Raw genomic sequence first — 6,004 nt, 5'->3', positions numbered from 1 at the left:
TTGTACCTTAACCTAACCCATATTGTACCTTAACCTAACCCATGTTGCGCCTTAACCTAACCCATGTTGCGCCTTAACCTAACCCATGTTGCGCCTTAACCTAACCCATGTTGCGCCTTAACCTAACCCATGTTGCGCCTTAACCTAACCCATGTTGCGCCTTAACCTAACCCATGTTGCGCCTTAACCTAACCCATGTTGCGCCTTAACCTAACCCATGTTGCGCCTTAACCTAACCCATGTTGCGCCTTAACCTAACCCATGTTGCGCCTTAACCTAACCCATGTTGCGCCTTAACCTAACCTATGTTGCGCCTTAACCTAACCTATGTTGCGCCTTAACCTAACCTATGTTGCGCCTTAACCTAACCTATGTTGCGCCTTAACCTAACCTATGTTGCGCCTTAACCTAACCTATGTTGCGCCTTAACCTAACCTATGTTGCGCCTTAACCTAACCTATGTTGCGCCGTAACCTAACCTATGTTGCGCCGTAACCTAACCTATGTTGCGCCATAACCTAACCTATGTTGCGCCTTAACCTAACCTATGTTGCGCCTTAACCTAACCTATGTTGCGCCTTAACCTAACCTATGTTGCGCCGTAACCTAACCTATGTTGCGCCTTAACCTAACCTATGTTGCGCCTTAACCTAACCTATGTTGCGCCTTAACCTAACCTATGTTGCGCCTTAACCTAACCTATGTTGCGCCTTAACCTAACCTATGTTGCGCCTTAACCTAACCTATGTTGCGCCTTAACCTAACCTATGTTGCGCCTTAACCTAACCTATGTTGCGCCGTAACCTAACCTATGTTGCGCCTTAACCTAACCTATGTTGCGCCTTAACCTAACCTATGTTGCGCCGTAACCTAACCTATGTTGCGCCTTAACCTAACCTATGTTGCGCCTTAACCTAACCTATGTTGCGCCTTAACCTAACCTATGTTGCGCCTTAACCTAACCTATGTTGCGCCTTAACCCAACACACGTTGGGCCTTAACCCAACACACGTTGGGCCTTAACCCAACACACGTTGGGCCTTAACCCAACACACGTTGGGCCTTAACCCAACACACGTTGGGCCTTAACCCAACACACGTTGGGCCTTAACCCAACACACGTTGGGCCTTAACCCAACACACGTTGGGCCTTAACCCAACACACGTTGGGCCTTAACCCAACACACGTTGGGCCTTAACCCAACACACGTTGGGCCTTAACCCAACACACGTTGGGCCTTAACCCAACACACGTTGGGCCTTAACCCAACACACGTTGGGCCTTAACCCAACACACGTTGGGCCTTAACCCAACACACGTTGGGCCTTAACCCAACACACGTTGGGCCTTAACCTGCTCTGTAATTGTCATACGACGCGTTAAATTAGTGTAGTGTTGCCTAACTGCAACCCCCGCAATATAGTTTGCTACTCGCACTGCCCGGTCCCCAGAGTATCGCTTCATGTTAAACACCTTGCAGCTATACACTGTAATGCGGATGGCGGCAGGACGTACATGCTCAATGCCCTTCGCAGTTGTTCATTGGCATTCGCATGGCGAAGCACAGCCTACGTTGTGGTACGGCTTGTGGCAACTGTCCGCTGATGTTGTACGTCCAAATCACACACTGTACCGCACATTGGTCCTCATGTACTGAATGATACATCGTGGTACATGTGTGACCGTACCACGACTGCGCCAACAACGGCGAACCATACGGTCCAAATATTGTGCACTCAGCTACGTGTCGTCTCCCTATAAGAGCTGGATTGCAGTATGGTATGCCGTGGATGGCGATCAGCATGAGCCGTCTGTTGATGTAGTGGCGCGTGTTGTCAGACGTAGTCGTCTCTTCTCACACACCGTGATAGCATGGTGCACTGCGTTCCACATCTGCGACATGCGACAGAGGCCGGTTGACAGTCGTTCGCGCAATGGACATCGCATACGTACGGGGGCCACCTTCCACGTGTTCGCGAAGCGTGCACATGTTGTTGCGTGTATGTGGGCAGACATAGTGTGTCGTGACACCTGACACAGGCATGCAACAATCGTTGAATTTGCAAATGGCGATGGACGTCTACGTTTGCTGGTGACGTTACGCAAATGAAGAACTGGTAAACCGTTGTGGTGCGGTTGTTCTCGCTAGAGGTGAATCAGTGATGGCGACGATCGGTTGAGCTACCAACCGGTTGTTTCAGCGATACCCACCATGCCCACGAACGTGAATGGCATGTGGGTGTGAAGCGATACGCGGCGGTGGCTGGGTGGGACCGTCCCCGGCCGGTGAGGGGGGGCCTTCCGGCGTGCTGGCCGCGCGGTGCGTGGGCGCACGCGCTACAGCCGGCTGGTGGGGGCGGCCAGTGGCAGGCGCGCCGGCCGACGGAGGCGGCAGGCGGCGCAGCTGCGCGCCGGCGCACCCTGCACGCGGCGCCGTGCGGCCAAAGTAGGTCCTCGCGGGCCCGGTGCGAAGCGCGGTGGACATCTGCAGTGTGCTGGTCCGATTGAGGACTGTGTGCGCTGAGGATGCGCCGCCGCCCGGCGCTCGGCGCCGCGACGCCGTCTGCTGCTCGGTCGCCTCTGCGGTTCTCGCAGGTGGATTGTATCGCAGCTGTGCGGACGTGTTGGCGCGTGCGCTGTGCTGGGAGAGTTCGCTTCGGCACCCAAGTGGGGCTTTTGTCCTTCTGTGGCGCTGGCGTTGGAGCTGCCGGCCACCGTAGGTGGCGCGTGTTGTCTCCCGCCGGCAATGCCACGACAGCACGCTCCCGGGCCTCTGTCGGCAGCGGCAAGCTCAGTTGGGAGCACGGGTGGTCGCACCTAAAGCGTCTACTCGCCAAACTCCGGGCGATTGCGCCTCTCTCGAACCCGACCAAGTACTTAGGACGGCGCTGCGCGCCGCCGGGACCTGAGAGGGTTTCGAGGTGTATTGTGCAGGGGAGCTCAGCCTCCTCCTGTTTGCAGAATAATTGAGCGGACGCTTGCGTGTTCGCGCGGGCCCCCGGGACACACTCCCGGGCGGCCGGCTGCTCAGCTCTAGTTGACGCAGCTCCCTGGTTGATCCTGCCAGTAGTCATATGCTTGTCTCAAAGATTAAGCCATGCATGTCTCAGTACAAGCCGCATTAAGGTGAAACCGCGAATGGCTCATTAAATCAGTTATGGTTCCTTAGATCGTACCCACGTTACTTGGATAACTGTGGTAATTCTAGAGCTAATACATGCAAACAGAGTCCCGACCAGAGATGGAAGGGACGCTTTTATTAGATCAAAACCAATCGGTCGGCTCGTCCGGTCCGTTTGCCTTGGTGACTCTGAATAACTTTGGGCTGATCGCACGGTCCTCGTACCGGCGACGCATCTTTCAAATGTCTGCCTTATCAACTGTCGATGGTAGGTTCTGCGCCTACCATGGTTGTAACGGGTAACGGGGAATCAGGGTTCGATTCCGGAGAGGGAGCCTGAGAAACGGCTACCACATCCAAGGAAGGCAGCAGGCGCGCAAATTACCCACTCCCGGCACGGGGAGGTAGTGACGAAAAATAACGATACGGGACTCATCCGAGGCCCCGTAATCGGAATGAGTACACTTTAAATCCTTTAACGAGTATCTATTGGAGGGCAAGTCTGGTGCCAGCAGCCGCGGTAATTCCAGCTCCAATAGCGTATATTAAAGTTGTTGCGGTTAAAAAGCTCGTAGTTGGATTTGTGTCCCACGCTGTTGGTTCACCGCCCGTCGGTGTTTAACTGGCATGTATCGTGGGACGTCCTGCCGGTGGGGCGAGCTGAAGGCGTGCGACGCGCCTCGTGCGTGCTCGTGCGTCCCGAGGCGGACCCCGTTGCAATCCTACCAGGGTGCTCTTGAGTGAGTGTCTCGGTGGGCCGGCACGTTTACTTTGAACAAATTAGAGTGCTTAAAGCAGGCAAGCCCGCCTGAATACTGTGTGCATGGAATAATGGAATAGGACCTCGGTTCTATTTTGTTGGTTTTCGGAACCCGAGGTAATGATTAATAGGGACAGGCGGGGGCATTCGTATTGCGACGTTAGAGGTGAAATTCTTGGATCGTCGCAAGACGAACAGAAGCGAAAGCATTTGCCAAGTATGTTTTCATTAATCAAGAACGAAAGTTAGAGGTTCGAAGGCGATCAGATACCGCCCTAGTTCTAACCATAAACGATGCCAGCCAGCGATCCGCCGCAGTTCCTCCGATGACTCGGCGGGCAGCCTCCGGGAAACCAAAGCTTTTGGGTTCCGGGGGAAGTATGGTTGCAAAGCTGAAACTTAAAGGAATTGACGGAAGGGCACCACCAGGAGTGGAGCCTGCGGCTTAATTTGACTCAACACGGGAAACCTCACCAGGCCCGGACACCGGAAGGATTGACAGATTGATAGCTCTTTCTTGATTCGGTGGGTGGTGGTGCATGGCCGTTCTTAGTTGGTGGAGCGATTTGTCTGGTTAATTCCGATAACGAACGAGACTCTAGCCTGCTAACTAGTCGCGTGACATCCTTCGTGCTGTCAGCGATTACTTTTCTTCTTAGAGGGACAGGCGGCTTCTAGCCGCACGAGATTGAGCAATAACAGGTCTGTGATGCCCTTAGATGTTCTGGGCCGCACGCGCGCTACACTGAAGGAATCAGCGTGTCTTCCTAGGCCGAAAGGTCGGGGTAACCCGCTGAACCTCCTTCGTGCTAGGGATTGGGGCTTGCAATTGTTCCCCATGAACGAGGAATTCCCAGTAAGCGCGAGTCATAAGCTCGCGTTGATTACGTCCCTGCCCTTTGTACACACCGCCCGTCGCTACTACCGATTGAATGATTTAGTGAGGTCTTCGGACTGGTACGCGGCATTGACTCTGTCGTTGCCGATGCTACCGGAAAGATGACCAAACTTGATCATTTAGAGGAAGTAAAAGTCGTAACAAGGTTTCCGTAGGTGAACCTGCGGAAGGATCATTACCGACTAGACTGCATGTCTTTCGATGTGCGTGTCGTGTCGCGCAACACGCTACCTGTACGGCTCGCAGTAGCCGTGCGCCGCGTGCGGAACCACGCGTGCTTCTCAAAACTAACGCCAATGTTGTGTGGTACGAGCGCTGAAGCGCTGGAGCGGCTGGCCTGCGGCACCTGGCGCCTGGCGCCGGTTTTGAATGACTTTCGCCCGACTGCCTGTCCGCTCCGGTGTGGAGCCGTACGACGCCCATCGGCCGTGAGGCCGTTGGACACAGAACGCTTGAACAGGGGCCGCCACACGCCTACGTCCCGCCTATGCAACTGTCTTGAAAGAGACAGTGTAAACTAAGAAAAGATCACCCAGGACGGTGGATCACTCGGCTCGTGGGTCGATGAAGAACGCAGCAAATTGCGCGTCGACATGTGAACTGCAGGACACATGAACATCGACGTTTCGAACGCACATTGCGGTCCATGGATTCCGTTCCCGGGCCACGTCTGGCTGAGGGTCGGCTACGTATACTGAAGCGCGCGGCGTTTGCCCCGCTTCGCAGACCTGGGAGCGTCGCGGCCGCCTGTGGGGCCGGCCGCGCCTCCTTAAACGTGCGATGCGCGCCCGTCGCCTGGCGGTTCGCATACCGGTACTTACTCGGTAGCGTGCACAGCCGGCTGGCGGTGTGGCGTGCGACACCTCGTACAACGACCTCAGAGCAGGCGAGACTACCCGCTGAATTTAAGCATATTACTAAGCGGAGGAAAAGAAACTAACAAGGATTCCCCCAGTAGCGGCGAGCGAACAGGGAAGAGTCCAGCACCGAACCCCGCAGGCTGCCGCCTGTCGTGGCATGTGGTGTTTGGGAGGGTCCACTACCCCGACGCCTCGCGCCGAGCCCAAGTCCAACTTGAATGAGGCCACGGCCCGTAGAGGGTGCCAGGCCCGTAGCGGCCGGTGCGAGCGTCGGCGGGACCTCTCCTTCGAGTCGGGTTGCTTGAGAGTGCAGCTCCAAGTGGGTGGTAAACTCCATCTGAGACTAAATATGACCACGAGACCG

At 55.3% G+C, this 6,004-nt stretch overlaps 2 non-coding genes across 2 annotated transcripts; both read left to right on the top strand.

Moving 5' to 3' along the window:
* Window positions 1–3,048: 3,048 nt before the first annotated feature.
* Window positions 3,049–4,958, top strand: LOC124591118. Its single transcript, XR_006976964.1, has one exon. It is a non-coding gene; the product is annotated as a small subunit ribosomal RNA (ribosomal RNA).
* A 351-nt stretch (window positions 4,959–5,309) lies between these two features.
* Window positions 5,310–5,464, top strand: LOC124591117. Its single transcript, XR_006976963.1, has one exon. It is a non-coding gene; the product is annotated as a 5.8S ribosomal RNA (ribosomal RNA).
* The last annotated feature ends 540 nt before the right edge of the window (window positions 5,465–6,004 follow it).

The sequence above is a fragment of the Schistocerca americana genome, unplaced genomic scaffold, assembly GCF_021461395.2.
Source record: "Schistocerca americana isolate TAMUIC-IGC-003095 unplaced genomic scaffold, iqSchAmer2.1 HiC_scaffold_807, whole genome shotgun sequence".
Lineage (NCBI taxonomy): Eukaryota > Metazoa > Arthropoda > Insecta > Orthoptera > Acrididae > Schistocerca > Schistocerca americana.
The sequence above is the reverse complement of the archived record's forward strand: the minus strand, read 5'-3'. Positions and strand labels throughout refer to the sequence as shown.